Consider the following 16,159-nt stretch of genomic DNA (forward strand, 5'->3'; position numbering starts at 1 on the left):
TAAAGTGCAATTCAATAGCTTTCTAAAAATGTAATTACTCTTTCGAAATATTTTTATATAATTTAGAATTATGACGCGATTTCAAAAGACGAACTTTGACGAGTTACTCTTCAAAATCTACTGAATATTTTTCAATGAAACCTTTTGTATTCGAAAGCCCTTGTTCTCCCCTACAAAACTGTGCTCCGCTTTATCATTTACACGCCCCATTCAAAAGATATTTAACTTTTCATGTTTTGCGATGTTAAAAAACAGGTTATTCACGTTTAAAGCGAGTTTTCTCCACAACAAAACCTCAAATCAACAATCGGAGGCATGGTTTCGCTATTCAACCTTTTCTGAATAGAATGACGTAGGTTTCAGAAATATCAACCAATCAGATCTTGTAGAGTAACCTTTCAAAGTTGATATGTACACTGTATATTTTGGCATACCGGATAAATGGGATGGGGGAACCTGGGAACCTAAAGTGGGAACCTAAATGAACACCTGAAAAGTGGGATGGGGGAACCTAAGTGGGAACCTAAATGAACCCTGAAAGTGGGATGGGGGGACCTAAGTGGGAACCTAAATGAAACCTGAAAAGTGGGATGGGGGAACCTAAGTGGGAACCTAAATGAACACCGGAAAAGTGGGATGGGGAACCTAAGTGGGAACCTAAATGAACACCGGAAAAGTGGGATGGGGGAACCTAAGTGGGAACCTAAATGAACACCGGAAAAGTGGGATGGGGGAACCTAAGTGGGAACCTAAGTTGTTTAAAATTTTTAATTATTAATAGAAATTGAAATATTTTTCTTTAAAAAGAAATACATAAAGATAAGAAAGATATTACATGCAAGGAAAGAAAAAACCTTTTATCATAATAAGAACACCAGTTTATTTACTTTTTACATTACGGTTCGCAAACAATAATGTTGAAAATAAAACAAAAGGGAATTTATTTATTCAATTAGCTCAAAAAAGCATGTTTATTTATCAGCAGTTTTATAGTGCATCTTTTTGAAAGGTTCTTTTTAGTAAATTGACTTAATTGACTTTAAACTTTAAACTTTAAACCGTCATATCTTCAAATCTAGAAGGAATTAGAAGTTCGTTCATAGCTCGATGGATAACTTAGAGCCTCTTCTTTCTTTTGCACGGATCTAATTTGCTTGAATACAGAATCTAGTAAAACATTATTTACGATCTAGTTTTTGTTCACTCTTGATGCAATACACATTGTTTTTTATTAGCAGCTCCAATTTTCGGGTCAGGGCTGGGGTCGCTTAGCATTTAACGGATTCTAGCTCGTTTTTCTTTCTGTACCAACCAAACAGTACAGCGTGTGAATACACTTCAATAATTAAAAATGTTTGATAGTAAAATAGAAAATATTGCACGGCTTGCCACGTTTCAATACACATAAGCATAGATCCACGGGGGGGGGGGCACTCAAGGTAAACGACCTACCGTACGTGCGGCCCTTTTTTCCAAGCTTCCCAAAGTACACTGTAAAGGTGGAAATGAGCAAAAATGAGAATAAGCGCACTCTAAGGGTTTAAAATTTGGTCAAAGCCAGTCCGGCTTTTAGAATTTCATCCGAACAAGTGTCATGTTTTAACACTGGGTAAATTTTGGAACATCAAATATGTCCATCCCTATCAGGATCTGTTATAGAACATGTTGACCAAGAAAAAGATATAGGAGTGATAATCGATAGTGACCTGACCTTTGAAGCCCATATATTCAGTAAAATCAAGAAAGCTAACTATATCGTTGGCTTGATTAGCAGGAGCTTCGAATTTCTCTCACCAGATATGTTTCAAACGCTTTTCATTGCATTTGTCAGACCCCATTTGGAATTTGCACATGTAGTATGGTCTCCAAGGCTAATCAAACATATCAATGCAATCGAGGGCGTCCAACGAAGAGCTACAAGGCTAGTTAGTTGCTATAGAAACTACTCATACGAAGATCGGCTACGACTCATCAATCTACCTAGCCTAAAGACCAGGCGGCAAGTTGGTGATATGGTGGAAGTTTTCAAGAACCTCCACATTTATGACGAGTCTATAAGATCAGAGAAATTTACTCCTCGAACACAACCACGACGTCAGCATGATTACGAGCTTCAAAGGAACTTTGCTAATGACGGTATGAGAGGCTACCAAAGCAACTCTCTTTTTTACAGAAGTGTGAAACCTTGGAATGATCTAGAAGAAGATATTGTTGAAGCACCATCCTTACAAGTCTTCAAAGAGCGTTTGATAAAAGAAAGGGAGAAAAAACTTTATAAAATGTAAAATTAAAAGTTCTGTTTCAGGGGAGGTCAATAGACGTGCGAAATATATTGCTATAAAAAAAAAAAAAAAAAAAAAATAAAAAAAAATAAAAAATTAGGTTCCCACTTAGGTTCCCCATCCCACTTTTCCGGTGTTCATTTAGGTTCCCACTTAGGTTCCCCCATCCCACTTTTGTTCAGGTTGGGGGTTCATTTAGGTTCCCACTTAGGTTCCCCCATCCCACTTTTCAGGTGTTCATTTAGGTTCCCACTTAGGTTCCCCCATCCCACTTTTCAGGTGTTTATTTAGGTTCCCACTTTAGGTTCCCAGGTTCCCCCATCCCATTTAGCCGGTTTCCCCCCCCACTTTTCAGGTGTTTATTTAGGTTCCCACTTTAGGTTCCCAGGTTCCCCCATCCCACTTATCCGTTATGCCGTATATTTTTGAGTAAATTGTGATTCTGAGATATTTCAAAATTTAAAATCTTTTATCTTTACCGAAAAATTCCCCTCTTGTATTGAAAAGACCATACAATACGATGGAGAGTGTTTTTCATTTTGATGAATTCCATTGAAACTTCCCTTTACAGTTTTCTTTTACAATTCGAATAAAACGCTCAATCAATAGGGATTATACATCGATAATGTTTTTAGCATTTTTTGCAATTTTGATACACTTTTAGATTTAGGGAGATGCATTATTTGATGGTCCGTAAAATTTTGAATCTTTTACAGCAGAAAAAAAATTTTTGATATAAAAAAAAGATTTTCTTCAAAGAAGCCCTATTTGTAACCTTAAGTGGGTAAATCTTAGCAGAAATTAAACTTTTTCTGATTGTATGAGCTCATCCACGAAATTTTAAGTTTTCGCATGAAGTAGAAAATTGCTTTTAAAATAGTTAGGTTTTTATGGGATGGCACACAGAACTATTTTCACTTTTCAGTAAACATTGGAAACACCTGAAAAAAGTATTGGCCATTATAATCAACAGATTTAGCTAGATCTACTATCACTGCCAATAAAAACATGAGAATCATCAACACAACCACAAAAATATCTAGAACAATCATCGCCAGACTTATTAATACGCTGGCGTATGTTTACTCATGGCCACTCATTGCCAACTGATGCCAGAATTTGCTTTTCATCTATCCGCACTCCATTTATTCCTGACCATTTTTTATTAACTTACTCTTGTCTCCCGAATAGACGGTGGGGTCCGAATAAGTAGGGGGGTAGGAAAACTTTCTAAATTCTATTAAGCAGGGGGGGGTGGAATAAGAGGGGAGGGGTAATTTGGGAACAAGATTTTTTTAATTGATATCAATTTCAACAACAAAAAAGAAACTTTAACAAATGAACACGTAAAATAAGAACCAATTTCAACAAAAAAGGGAAATTTTAACAAGTTTAAGCTCTATCTACACTGTGATAAAATATTAAATTATTCAAATTCAATTAGCGGGGGGGTCTTAATAAGAGCGGGGGATGGATTTTTTTCTCTTAACAATTAGCGGGGGGACGTCTATTCGGAAGACAAGAGTACCGGTTTTCTTTCTGCTAAATTTGATTTTTGTCAATTGTCAATTGTGGGATTGTCTCATTGTTTGTTTTGTTTAATTGGTTTCTTAATTTTTAGTTTTGCCTCTGTGTTGATTTATTGGTTTGCCACTTTTGTCGTTGTCGCGCTGAATTGTTGAAATGATTTCACTTTTCATTTATATGTTTTTTACTTTAAGCTTAACATGTGTGTGTCTGAATTTTAATTAGCTTTTTTCAGATACAAAAAACCACAATCATGGTTACCTTCAAAACATAAGGAATGATTATCAACTAACAACATCATCAGATTTCTAAAACTCGCTATTATCATCATTATCAGAATCGCCAGAACAAGAACAATTATCTAACAAGAGAAAATTTATCTATGGTAAGAATCACAAAATCCTCATACACATTATCAAGATCACCACAACCAGGTGTTTCAAATTTTCATTTATACAATCAGGCTCGTTAAACCTTCATTTCTACAATCAGTGACAAAATACTTGGCACAAAAGGGAAATTCCCCACGAAATTTTATAACCACAAACAATTTTATAACCAAGAAATATCTCCCAAATCGAAATAATCGATGAAATCAAGTTGAAGGCCCGGAATTGACATTCTCGCTCGAACTTCAATTGTCGAAAAATGGTAAAATAGCCAAAATTGCCAATATGTTATTGCACTGATTGTAGAACCAGGTTCTTCAAAACTTCATTTCTACAACCACGTTCTTCAAATCTTCATTTCTACAATAAGGTTCTTCAAATCTGCAACTCTACAACCACGTTCTTCAAATCTTCATTTCTACAACCAGGTTCTTCAAATATTCATTTCTACAATCAGGCTCTTTAAATCTTCATTTTTACAACCACGTTCTTCAAATCTTCATTCCTACAACAAGGGTCTTCAAATCTTCATTTCTACAATCAGGTTCTTTAAATCTTCATTTTTACAACCAGGTTCTTCAAATCTTCATTTCTACAACCAGGTTCTTCAAATATTTATTTTTACAACCAGGTTCTTCAAATCTTCATTTCTACAATCAGGTTCTTTAAATCTTCATTTCTACAACCAGGTTTTTTAAATCTTCATTTCTACAATCAGGTTCTTCAAATCTTCATTTCTACAACCAGGTAGTTCTTTAAATCTTCAACTCTACAATCAGGTTCTTTAAATCTTCATTTCTACAATCAGGTTCTTCAAATCTTCATTTCTACAACCAGGTTCTTCAAATATTTATTTTTACAACTAGGTTCTTTAAATCTTCATTTCTACAATAAAGTTCTTCAAATCTGCAACTCTACAACCAGGTTCTTCAAATCTTCATTTCTACAACCAGGTTCTTCAAATATTCATTTCTACAATCAGGTTCTTTAAATCTTCAACTCTACAATCAGGTTCTTTAAATATTCATTTCTACAATCAGGTTCTTCAAATCTTCATTTCTACAACCAGGTTCTTCAAATATTCATTTCTACAATCAGGTTCTTTAAATCTTCAACTCTACAATCAGGTTCTTTAAATATTCATTTCTACAACTAGGTTCTTTAAATCTCCATTTCTACAACCAGGTTCTTCAAATCTTCATTTCTACAACTAGGTTCTTTAAATCTCCATTTCTACAACCAGGTTCTTCAAATCTTCATTTCTACAACTAGGTTCTTTAAATCTCCATTTCTACAACCAGGTTCTTCAAATCTTCAACTCTACAATAAGGTTCTTCAAATCTTCATTTTTACAACCAGGTTCTTCAAATCTTCATTTCTACAATCAGGTTCTTTAAATATTGATTTCTACAATCAGGTTCTTCAAATCTTCATTTCTACAACCAGGTTCTTCAAATATTTATTTTTACAACTAGGTTCTTTAAATCTTCATTTCTACAATCAGGTTCTTTAAATCTTCATTTCTACAACCAGGTTCTTCAAATCTTCATTTCTACAACCAGGTTCTTCAAATCTTCATTTCTACAACCAGGTTCTTCAAATCTTCATTTCTACAACCAGGTTCTTCAAATCTTCATTTCTACAACCAGGTTCTTCAAATATTTATTTTTACAACTAGGTTCTTTAAATCTTCATTTCTACAATCAGGTTCTTTAAATCTTCATTTCTACAACCAGGTTCTTTAAATCTTCATTTCTACAATCAGGTTCTTCAAATCTTCATTTCTACAACCAGGTAGTTCTTTAAATCTTCAACTCTACAATCAGGTTCTTTAAATCTTCATTTCTACAATCAGGTTCTTCAAATCTTAATTTCTACAACCAGGTTCTTCAAATATTTATTTTTACAACTAGGTCATTTAAATCTTCATTTCTACAACAAGGTTCTTCAAATCTGCAACTCTACAACCACGTTCTTCAAATCTTCATTTCTACAACCAGGTTCTTCAAATATTCATTTCTCTATCAGGTTCTTTAAATCTTCAACTCTAAAATCAGGTTCTTTAAATATTCATTTCTACAATCAGGTTCTTCAAATCTTCATTTCTACAACCAGGTTCTTCAAATATTTAATGTATTTTCTTTTATGAATACACTAGGGAATAGTTACAAACATTTTAGCTAATTCTCTCTAACATTACTCCCGTATGAATAGAAGCTTTATGGCTAACAGATAATATATATTCTCCAAGGAACCTTAATAACTATATGATCTCACGATTTCTCAATACAGTAGTCCCACATGGATATAAGTTATATTGATTTATAGATATATATATAATTCCCAGAGGTACCTTAACAGCTAATTTTCATCGTATCAAATCAGTGAACCGTATCCTCATACAAGATAAATGACCAACAAAAAATTAGATTATCAGTGCGTGTATTAGTTCACTGACACACCCTAATCTCTAGTCTTAAACGAAAGTAGCTTCTGATAATCAGCAAAATATTTAACATTTTATATTTTTCTTCAGTTGAAACACTTGTACTATTTGAATAGGAATATTTAACAGGACGTTAGCAAACTTACGGTTTTCCCCTGTCAAAATAGCTCAAAATGAGAACTCCAACTTCCGCCTACGTGGAGAGACAGGTTTTTCATCCGGGGTGAAGACGGTCTATTAGCAAAAAGATCTATTCAGCTAACGACGCCTGTAGGATTGTAAAATTTTACAGACATTTGATTTCTCTTTATATCAGGAAAGGTTCTGCTTCCAATATACTAGTTATTTGTATACTCTATTATTTCTAGTCACTTATAATTACTCGTGTTCAGTGCTTTCGAAATACACGGCAATCCATATTGAATACTTTGATTCCCTAGTTTGTTCAAAAAGAAAATAAGTTATATCCGTTTGAGCGAAGCAAATTAGGATATAATTTTTACAACTAGGTTCTTTAAATCTTCATTTCTACAACTAGGTTCTTTAAATCTCCATTTCTACAACCAGGTTCTTCAAATCTTCATTTCTACAACCAGGTTCTTTAAACTCCAGTTCTACAACTTCATTTCTACAACCAGGTTCTTTAAATCTTCAACTCTACAATCAGGTTCTTTAAATATTCATTTCTACAATCAGGTTCTTTAAATCTTCATTTCTACAACCAGGTTCTTCAAATCTTCATTTCTACAACCAGATTCTTCAAAACTTCATTTCTACAATCAGGTTCTTCAAATCTTCATTTCTACAACCAGGTTCTTCAAATATTTATTTTTACAACTAGGTTCTTTAAATCTTCATTTCTACAATCAGGTTCTTCAAATATTCATTTCTACAACCAGGTTTTTCAAATCTTCATTTCTACAACCAGGTTCTTCAACCATTTCCACAACCAGGTTCTTCAAATCTTCATTTCTACAATCAGGTTCTCTAAATTTTCATTTCTACAAACAGATTCTTCAAATATTCATTCCGACATTCAGGTTCTTCAAAACTCCACTTCTACAATCAGGTTCTTTAAATCTTCAACTCTACAATCAGGTTCTTTGTCTTCAACTCTACAACCAGGTTCTTCAAATCTTCATTTCTACAACCAGGTTCTTCAAATATTCATTTCTCTATCAGGTTCTTTAAATCTTCAACTCTACAATCAGGTTTTTTTAAATCTTCAACTCTACAACTAGGTTCTTCAAATATCCACTTCTGCAATCAGGTTTTTTGAAATCTTCAACTCTTTAACTAGGTTTTTTAAATCTTATCCTCTACAATCAGGTTCTTTAAATTTTCATTTCTACGACAAAGTTCTTCAAATCTCCATTTCTTCATTCAGGTTTTATAAACCTTCATTTCTACTACCAAGTTATTATCAACAAAATTATGGATATCGGATATAGCAATGAAGATCAAAGTGGAAGTCTTTAAGCAAACTGTTGAGTCGATTTTATTGTATAGTTCTGAATCCTGGGCCCTCACTAAATCCACTTGGTGGAAAGTATACTAAAATAACGAGAGTCGTTTGTAATGACCCTCCAACTACACGCACATATCAAACAAAAGTCTGTACGAGAAACTTCCACCAATCTCGACTATAGTGCGAAAGCGTCGCCTGTCACACACCGAGAAGAGCCTACCTCCCAAATTTTGATATGGTAGATTCAAAGAGAAAAGTTGGACGGCCATGTTCAACTCTCAAATCCATCATCATGGAGGACAGCGATCTAACGAACAATGAATTGCTCAAAACAGAGTTGCTTGGAAGAAGATTGTCATGGTTTCACCTACTCGCTTAGTAGGACTAATTTTATGACATACATACACGCATGTGGTTTCTATGTGGCAGAGCATGGAACTATCGTAGACACTGGAATAACAATTGACTGATTTTTGCCTATCTGCTATATCTCAAATAAATATTCATAATAACAAGATTTGGCAATTTTGATGTGCTTTGTGCATGACTTTAAAGAATAGAACCCGAACCAAAACTGGAAACAGGTAGAGGGAAATCCTCTAAAAGCTGACCTTTACCATTCCCCTCGGTCACATTCTACATTTCTGCTTGCATCCGATTTTAGTTTGGAATTCATTTGAGTATTTTCCAAAGTCTACAGGACAATTCATAGTTACATTAGTGAAATGAGTGCATATCTTGATTTTAGGGAATTTCCTATGGTTAACGGAAAAACACACACTATTAAGTCAATGTACTTAATTAGCATTGTCTCGCAGCATATTAGCTTGTATCAGTTGTTGGTTTGAGTTTTGAGTCATTTTGCACGAGATCTGTTTTTGCGATTTACCCCTCCATTCTTTTCAAATGACATAGGTTGACCTGGGTGAATGTACTTTAATGGATCCTACGTTGATTGTAGGAACAGAGAACCAATAGGGGGTGGGTTGGTAGTTGGAGTGTGGACATAGTGCCTCTAAATACCTTATAATAGGGGAACTCAACAAATTTGACATTTTTATTTTTTTCCTGATTTTTGGTAATATTAAGTAAAAAATGAGAAAGAAAGTATATATGTTCGATCTCTCAAATAAAAATCATGAAAAATCTCTCTTAACTTCAGTTAAAATTATGTTAAAAAAATCACCCCCTTTCTTATTAAAAAAGATCGACTTCTCTTTGGATTATGACGTCACAGTATTCAGAAAACAGAACAAATTCAGTTATGACTACAGTTCTGTGTTAAATAAGAAATAAATACATAGAAAAGTATTCCTGGTAAATTGTGGGTGATTTAGCTGAATAACAATAAAAATTCCAACAAGAAACACAAAAATTGAGTCACAAACCCTCTACTGAAGGGCCTGTCTTCACTGATTTTTAGCCTGAGAAGATAAGCATCTTCCTCTTTCTGAATACGGCTACGTCATAAAACAGCTTAAAGTGCGTCTTTTTTATTTGATAAACAATTTCATTTTAGTAGAGGGGAGCCTCTTTTTAAAAACTCATAAAACAAATTTTTAGAGTGAAAGGAGAGTTGCAACCTTGAAATTTTGAAATTTATCGTTGAAACAAACCATTTCAGGATAGAAACAAAAAAATCCAAAATTTGTTGAGTTCCCCTTAATGACTTTCATCAAGTCATTGAGACAGGGATGTTTTTATTTTACCAGATAATTTCAGAAAAGCAATAAACTAGGGCATACCTGAAGGTAATATTTGGAAATATGTCTTTGGCTTGAGTTTTCCTTGGCTTCGAAGCTTTTTGATTTGTTTTCTTTTCTTGTTGAATGCTTTGTAAAGCTCTTTAGGGTCTCTTGGGAAGAGCGTGTGTAGAATATCACGTTTTGTGCACTCTGACATGTCAACGAGCTCTTGTAAAATCAGGTTATTCTTCCGATTGTGTCTTGTTCGCAATTGATCACCTTAAAAATAAAAACAGAAAAAAGATACAAACAAAGTCAATTGATAATATACGAGTTGCGAGCTGGTCTTGCGAGTTACGAGTTGATATCAGATATGCGAGTTGTGAGTTACTTTTTACGAGTTACGAGTTGCACTTTTAAGAAAATAAAATCGCGAGTAGCGAGTTGAAAATTGTTGGATGAGACGTCAAAAGCACTAGGCTGCTGGCATCCACTAACGGATTCGTACTCCTTATAGAGGATGCTTAATAAGCTATATTTCCTTTGTCCAGAGATTTGCCGCCTTTAGCCGATATACGGCTAAAGACATTTTTAGCTGGCGAGTGTCTACAAATATAACATTACGTAATGTTTAAATTTTCTGTGAGGCACCAAATCATAGATTGGAAAATATATTTGGATTTCGAAATAAAAGTAGGCGGATGGAAGTTAGTCGGAATCGCAGACCTCTACAAAACCCCAGGTAGTATAGGTCTGCTTAATGATCTACCAACCGCTTTCCGGTTTGCAAAGGAAATCTTGGCTAGTTAATAATTTGATTGACATTGATGTGCACGCAAAAACGATCGTTTCGAACGTTTTCAATGGAATGTTTACATTCGAAATTCGAATCCCAAACCAGGAAAACAAAACAGAGAAAAGATAAAAAACAATCTGATGCGCGCATTATGTACAGTCTGTAGATTTATTTTGACTTTTGCTTTTGTAAGATATCTGGTCTGTAAATTTATCAAAACTTTTCCATCAGCTCTTCGGTCGAAGCTCAAAAAATACAAATATGAACACAAAAGTGAAAGAAAACAACCAGAAACACTCCAATCTCTTCAAAAAATTGAAGCTAAGTACCTGAAAAGATACAAAGGCCACACAGTATTAAAAAGTGAAATGCCAAAGCTGAAGAAAAGTTCTTTGTTGGTCCAGCGCGCAGCAAAATGGACCTTTAAAAAGCAACTGATCGAAAAGATTTTGTCTTTGTCGGGGCCTGTGCGCGCAATAAATTAACAAGTCCAGGCTAAACCTACCGCCGATCTAGAATTTTTGCCCCGCCTACCCGCGCGATGTTTGACATATGTTTTGGATTGAATTGGTAGTAGAGTCAAATTTCCCGGTTAGATTAAAGGGTTGTTTCAGGTAGGGCTAGGGCTAGGGTTGGGGATGGGAGTTAACCCCTGGTTAGGGTTTTAGCCCCCGGGTAGAGTTTGGAGTAAATACCATGTTTGTAAGCAACTTTGAACTCCTTAATGCAGCTGTGACTCGATGGCCGAATGGTTAAGGCGCTGGCGTTCTAATCATAGGTGCTTTGTATATAGTGGGTTCGAATCCCATCAGCGGCAAAAGTTTCGAAATTTCGGGAAATGCATCAAAAACTGTCAAAACTTAGCGATACAAAGAAAGTGTCAAAGAATAGAAGCTTAGAGTGGAGGATGGGAAGGAAATTTTTTTGCGTCACTTAAGGAACCCGGTACGAACGACATTCGGTTATATTGCCACGTTTAGCTGGACCTTCACGCCGCTCCGGCTTCTTGTTTGTTTTGACATTTAAAGGCCCTTGTTGAAGGAACAACAATACAACACTCCCTTTTGTAGAATCATCATCGCGCAGAATTGATGTTGCACTTTTTGTCATCTAAAAAATGAAGTCGTTGCATTGTTTTTCGCGCGAGTTCTATTTTCTACCAATCAAATTGCGTCACGCATTCGAAAGACTCGAAAATGTTGCAATCAAAACATTGAATTCTTGTGAGTTTGGTTTTGAGAAGAAAACATTTTCTAAAAGTTAAACATAAAATATTGTGATCTTATTCATATTTTGAAAAGACTTTCGAAATTCAGTTTTCGATGGGAGCCTTTATTTATCTAAACTTTGTTTTTATTAATGGTGATTCATTTTTGGACATCAAAAACTCCCAAGGATAACCAGTAAGTTTTATTTATTTTAGAGGTAAAAAATGCTAAAGAGAATGAGTAGATATGTGTCGGTGATTTGTAAAATAAAGGGATTTCTTTTTCGAAATTGCGCTTCCATTGAAACGTGAAGTTAAAATTGACGTTACAGCATTTGAAAAAAGATATAACTTCAAGGCAAAAAAATCGATGAAAATTGGATTACAACATGTAATTTTTTATATATCATTTTTTAGCATTTTTTATCCTCTTTCACTTGCGATGGGTGGGAAAATTGTCCAAATATACTTAAATCTCTGTCATCATTTTTGTCATTAACGTCAGAATTTATCAGCCTTTATTTTTTTTCGTCAGAGTGACAGTGCCTATCTTTAGGTTAGGACAAAAAAGTCGATGGAAATTGTCTTAATCGATACATAAATTTATACACCGTTGAAAAGAAAAAGGGCTAAACTTTCTCTCTAGAGGGGTGGGAAATTGAAAGCTACTCAACTTGTATCGTTCCTGCTCTCTTAAATTTGTCAAATTTTCAAAAACATATAAATAAAGTAACCTTTACATTATCGCTTCAAACGTTTTTACAAACTTACAAATCTAAGCAAGTTTGGTATTTCTTAAAAGAGGACAGATTCAGTGATTCAAAAATATCAAATTTATGTCTGAAAACATTATACACAGGAAGCAGTGTAATAAACAAGGGGAAGGAAAAATTAAGAAATTTGCAACTTCTAATTTTTTGACGTCAAAAATCTACGTCAAAACCCCCGGATTTGTTTGATGTCAAAAACTGTAACGTCAATTCTGCGCGATGAAAGAACTAATGTCAGAAATATTCAGTATGACCCCCAAAATGTACTGTATATACATAACTAGAATACCTTGAAATAATCTGCAACATATCTGTAGAACTAGCAAAACAATTATCTGGAGCCAAAGTGATCAACGAATCCAGTGTGGTAAAAAATTATACACTCATACAAGTCCAAATTCAAGCATCAAAATGTAGTTTTATGAAGCAAAATTTTGTTGGTGCACACAGAAGATACATCAGGGCACTTAAATTCAATAAATCTAATTTCTCATATTTTACAAAATCTCCACATTAAACAAGAAACCGAAGAAAGGAGGAAGAAATTCTCTTAATAATTAGCGGGGGGCGTCTATTCGGGAGACAAGAGTACCATATTAATGTCTAACAGACTATATCAGTATGCAGTTTACTACTTACAAATTCCCCCAGAAACTTCCAAATGTAATAATTGAAATGAGCTTCTATCGAAAGAAATCTTTTACATGATTCCCAAATGTATAACAGTAATTACTAAACTATTAGTTTTGGTAATGTTACTTTAATGGAATGGAAATAATAGGCAGATTTTTATGTTATGATACTCTATCACTAACTCTTTTTGAAAAGCATTGATGACATTTTTGAGTTGTGTTTTCAACGACGGGAATAAAAATATCAACTTTGAACTTCATCCAAGATCTTGGATGGTAGTCATGGTTACTTTTCTCTGCGTTGATTGCGCGCTGAATAGAATCTCGATTGGTCAGCACAGGTTAATATATGATTTTGGCCTGTGCTTTTCACGGTAGAAAGGGGAGGCAAATCAAAAAAAGGCAACTTGCAAGGGTTGGGAGAACTATGATAGAAAGGTGCCGAGTGGTTCAACTTCAAACTAATTCGCTGGAGGACAGAATCAAGTTAATCAGAGCCAAATTTGGAGGTTCTTGGATCACTCGTTGACCAAAAATGGTCAAAAAACAATCAAAATCTTAAAAAAGTGGATTTTTGTCAAAGTTTTGCATTTTTTTGACTTTTTAGCTCAAAATGTCGCCGAAAAGACTCACTTTAGATTTTTTTTTGCTTGGCCATGAAGCCCAATCCGATTACTACTAGTTGGACCAAAAATGACGATTTCAAACTCAAACTAGGCATTACAGGAGGGCTTTGCTCTCCTACATAGCCCATGTCTGATATATACGACATTAGCATTTAAAGGGTTAATGCGAGCAAAGCGAGCGCGAAAAGTTTGTGCTAATTTACAGGTCCGCTATTGTGGCTAAAAATGTGTTTTGAGATGTGAAATTAGGGAAAGGGACTCTAGATTGGTTTAGTCCGTTCATTTTCCTTTGGATCAAATTCTACTCTAACCAAGAAAAACGACGTAAGTACTTGAGAGAAGGTACCACTTTTTTTGTAAAAATTCATTATTTAAAGGATAGTTGCTGGACTATAACCATAAAAAGGTTGTCACTAGACTGACTAGAGGAGGAGCTGTTTCTGACCCCATGCCACCACGCTGCTGTTTGTGAGCTAAAGTGGTACATACATACTGTGTCAAAACTGATTGTTTTAGAAGATATGGGTGTAGTTTTCTAAAATTTAAGAAAGTTTAGCGCCGCAGGTGATTTTTGGCAGTCACTTTATGAAGAAAACAGTTCGGAAAGATTTTAAAGTTACCGAAATACCGAAGTTTTACGAGTAAATACCGAGATACCGAACCATTTTTAGGCAATTTACCGTCACCGGCAGCATTTCAAATACCGGAATACCGTACTTCCTTTCTTTAAGTACCGAAATACCGGACTGAAAAAAGGCCGATACCGTGTCACCGTAAACCTTTAACCTCCCCAATACACCCTAAAATTGTCTGGTTTTCGAATGCAAAAAATTACGTAATACAAAATGAGAACGTCAGATTTAATTTGCTCTGTGCAAACTTTAGCGAGGTCGAGATTTTACTATTATCTTATTATAGAGAAAAAGAGCTAATTTATGAGCTAACTTTTGAATTCGGTTGAAGATTTGATACTAGATATGTTAGTACAGTTGAACTCGTGTAATTCGAATTATCATCGAATTACATGAGTTTCGAACTAAAGTCTATTCACGATAAGTGTGCACTCTTTTTTCTTTTACCTATAACTTTTGAAGGAATTCTTCAATCTTTATAAATTTGGTATCATTGAAAAGATATTAGTGAGTGGAACAATTTGAAATAAAAAAGTCTTTAAAAAAATTCTAAAAACGAAGATGAAAATGAAGAAGAAAAAAATGAAGATCTTGTAGAAAAGTGCTATAACTTTCATTTTCACTGGAGAGATTTTTTGATCTTAGGAGATCATCACTGTGAAGAAATTTCATTAAAATATTTATTCAATATAAAGTTATGATACAAAGTTAATATGTGATTGAACCCAAAAAACAGCAAAAAACTGCAGAAAACAGCGTTTTTAGACTTCAATCAGCTTATAACTTTGTTTGATATCTTTTGACTGAATGATTCTTTTTGAGAATCTTTTTCACAGTGATGACGTTCGATGATTAAGGATTCACTTCAGTGATTATTTCAAATTGTTCCACTCACTAATATCTTTCCAATGATACCAAATTTATAAAGATTGAAGTGTTCCTTCAAAAGTTATAGGTAAATGAAAAAAGAGTGCACACTTAGAGTGAATTGACTTTAGATGAGTTTTCGTATTTTTGACCTAATTGGATGAAAAAGGTCTTTCCCAGGATTAATTTTGAACCATTTTTTTGTATTTTCGAGTTAGAATAATGAAATACTAAATTCATAATGGGAAAATTCATAATTTTTCAAAAAAGTCTTTGATTGTTGATTGTTTCATTTTCTGCTCTCGTTTCTTGGAAATCTCTTCGGAGATCTTCTGAATCAGTGAGATGACGTTCGATGATTCGAAAAGGGTCATCTTTTTGAGAGTCTCGATCGAGTGGTTAATCTCATTTTGAAAACGTTCGATTGACAAAATGTCGAGTTTGTCACAGCTTCAAAAACTCAAAATATTCGAAAATTCGAATTACATGATTAATATTTCTTGATGGGAGTGGATTCGAATTACATGGGTTCGAATTATAGGAGTTTTCTTGTAAGGTTTTCAATGAGGGGACCACAGAATCTGTTCGAATTAAGTGAGTTTTCGAATTATAGGAGTTCGAATTACATGAGTTCAACTGTATTCATATTCTGAATAGTAAGGGTGTCACTTTAAATTTACTTAGTATGGAAATTGACTTTTATTTTTGTGATTCTTATTTGTGGTATGGTTAATTTTATGGAAGAAGTTTTGTATGTAAACGTAAGTATTATGATGTCTCCCTATATTCTTCTTTCCTGTTTCTTAGTTCTCACATCTTCCGACCAGGCTTA

At 34.3% G+C, this 16,159-nt stretch overlaps 1 protein-coding gene across 1 annotated transcript in view; it reads right to left on the minus strand.

The window, feature by feature from the left end:
* The window catches only part of LOC136815363 (uncharacterized), a 36,388-nt gene that overhangs the window by 3,120 nt on the left and 17,109 nt on the right, over positions 1-16,159 (minus strand). The window lies entirely within an intron of this gene.

The sequence above is a fragment of the Clytia hemisphaerica genome, unplaced genomic scaffold (assembly GCF_902728285.1).
Source record: "Clytia hemisphaerica strain Z4C2 unplaced genomic scaffold, Clytia hemisphaerica genome assembly, whole genome shotgun sequence".
Taxonomy (NCBI): domain Eukaryota; kingdom Metazoa; phylum Cnidaria; class Hydrozoa; order Leptothecata; family Clytiidae; genus Clytia; species Clytia hemisphaerica.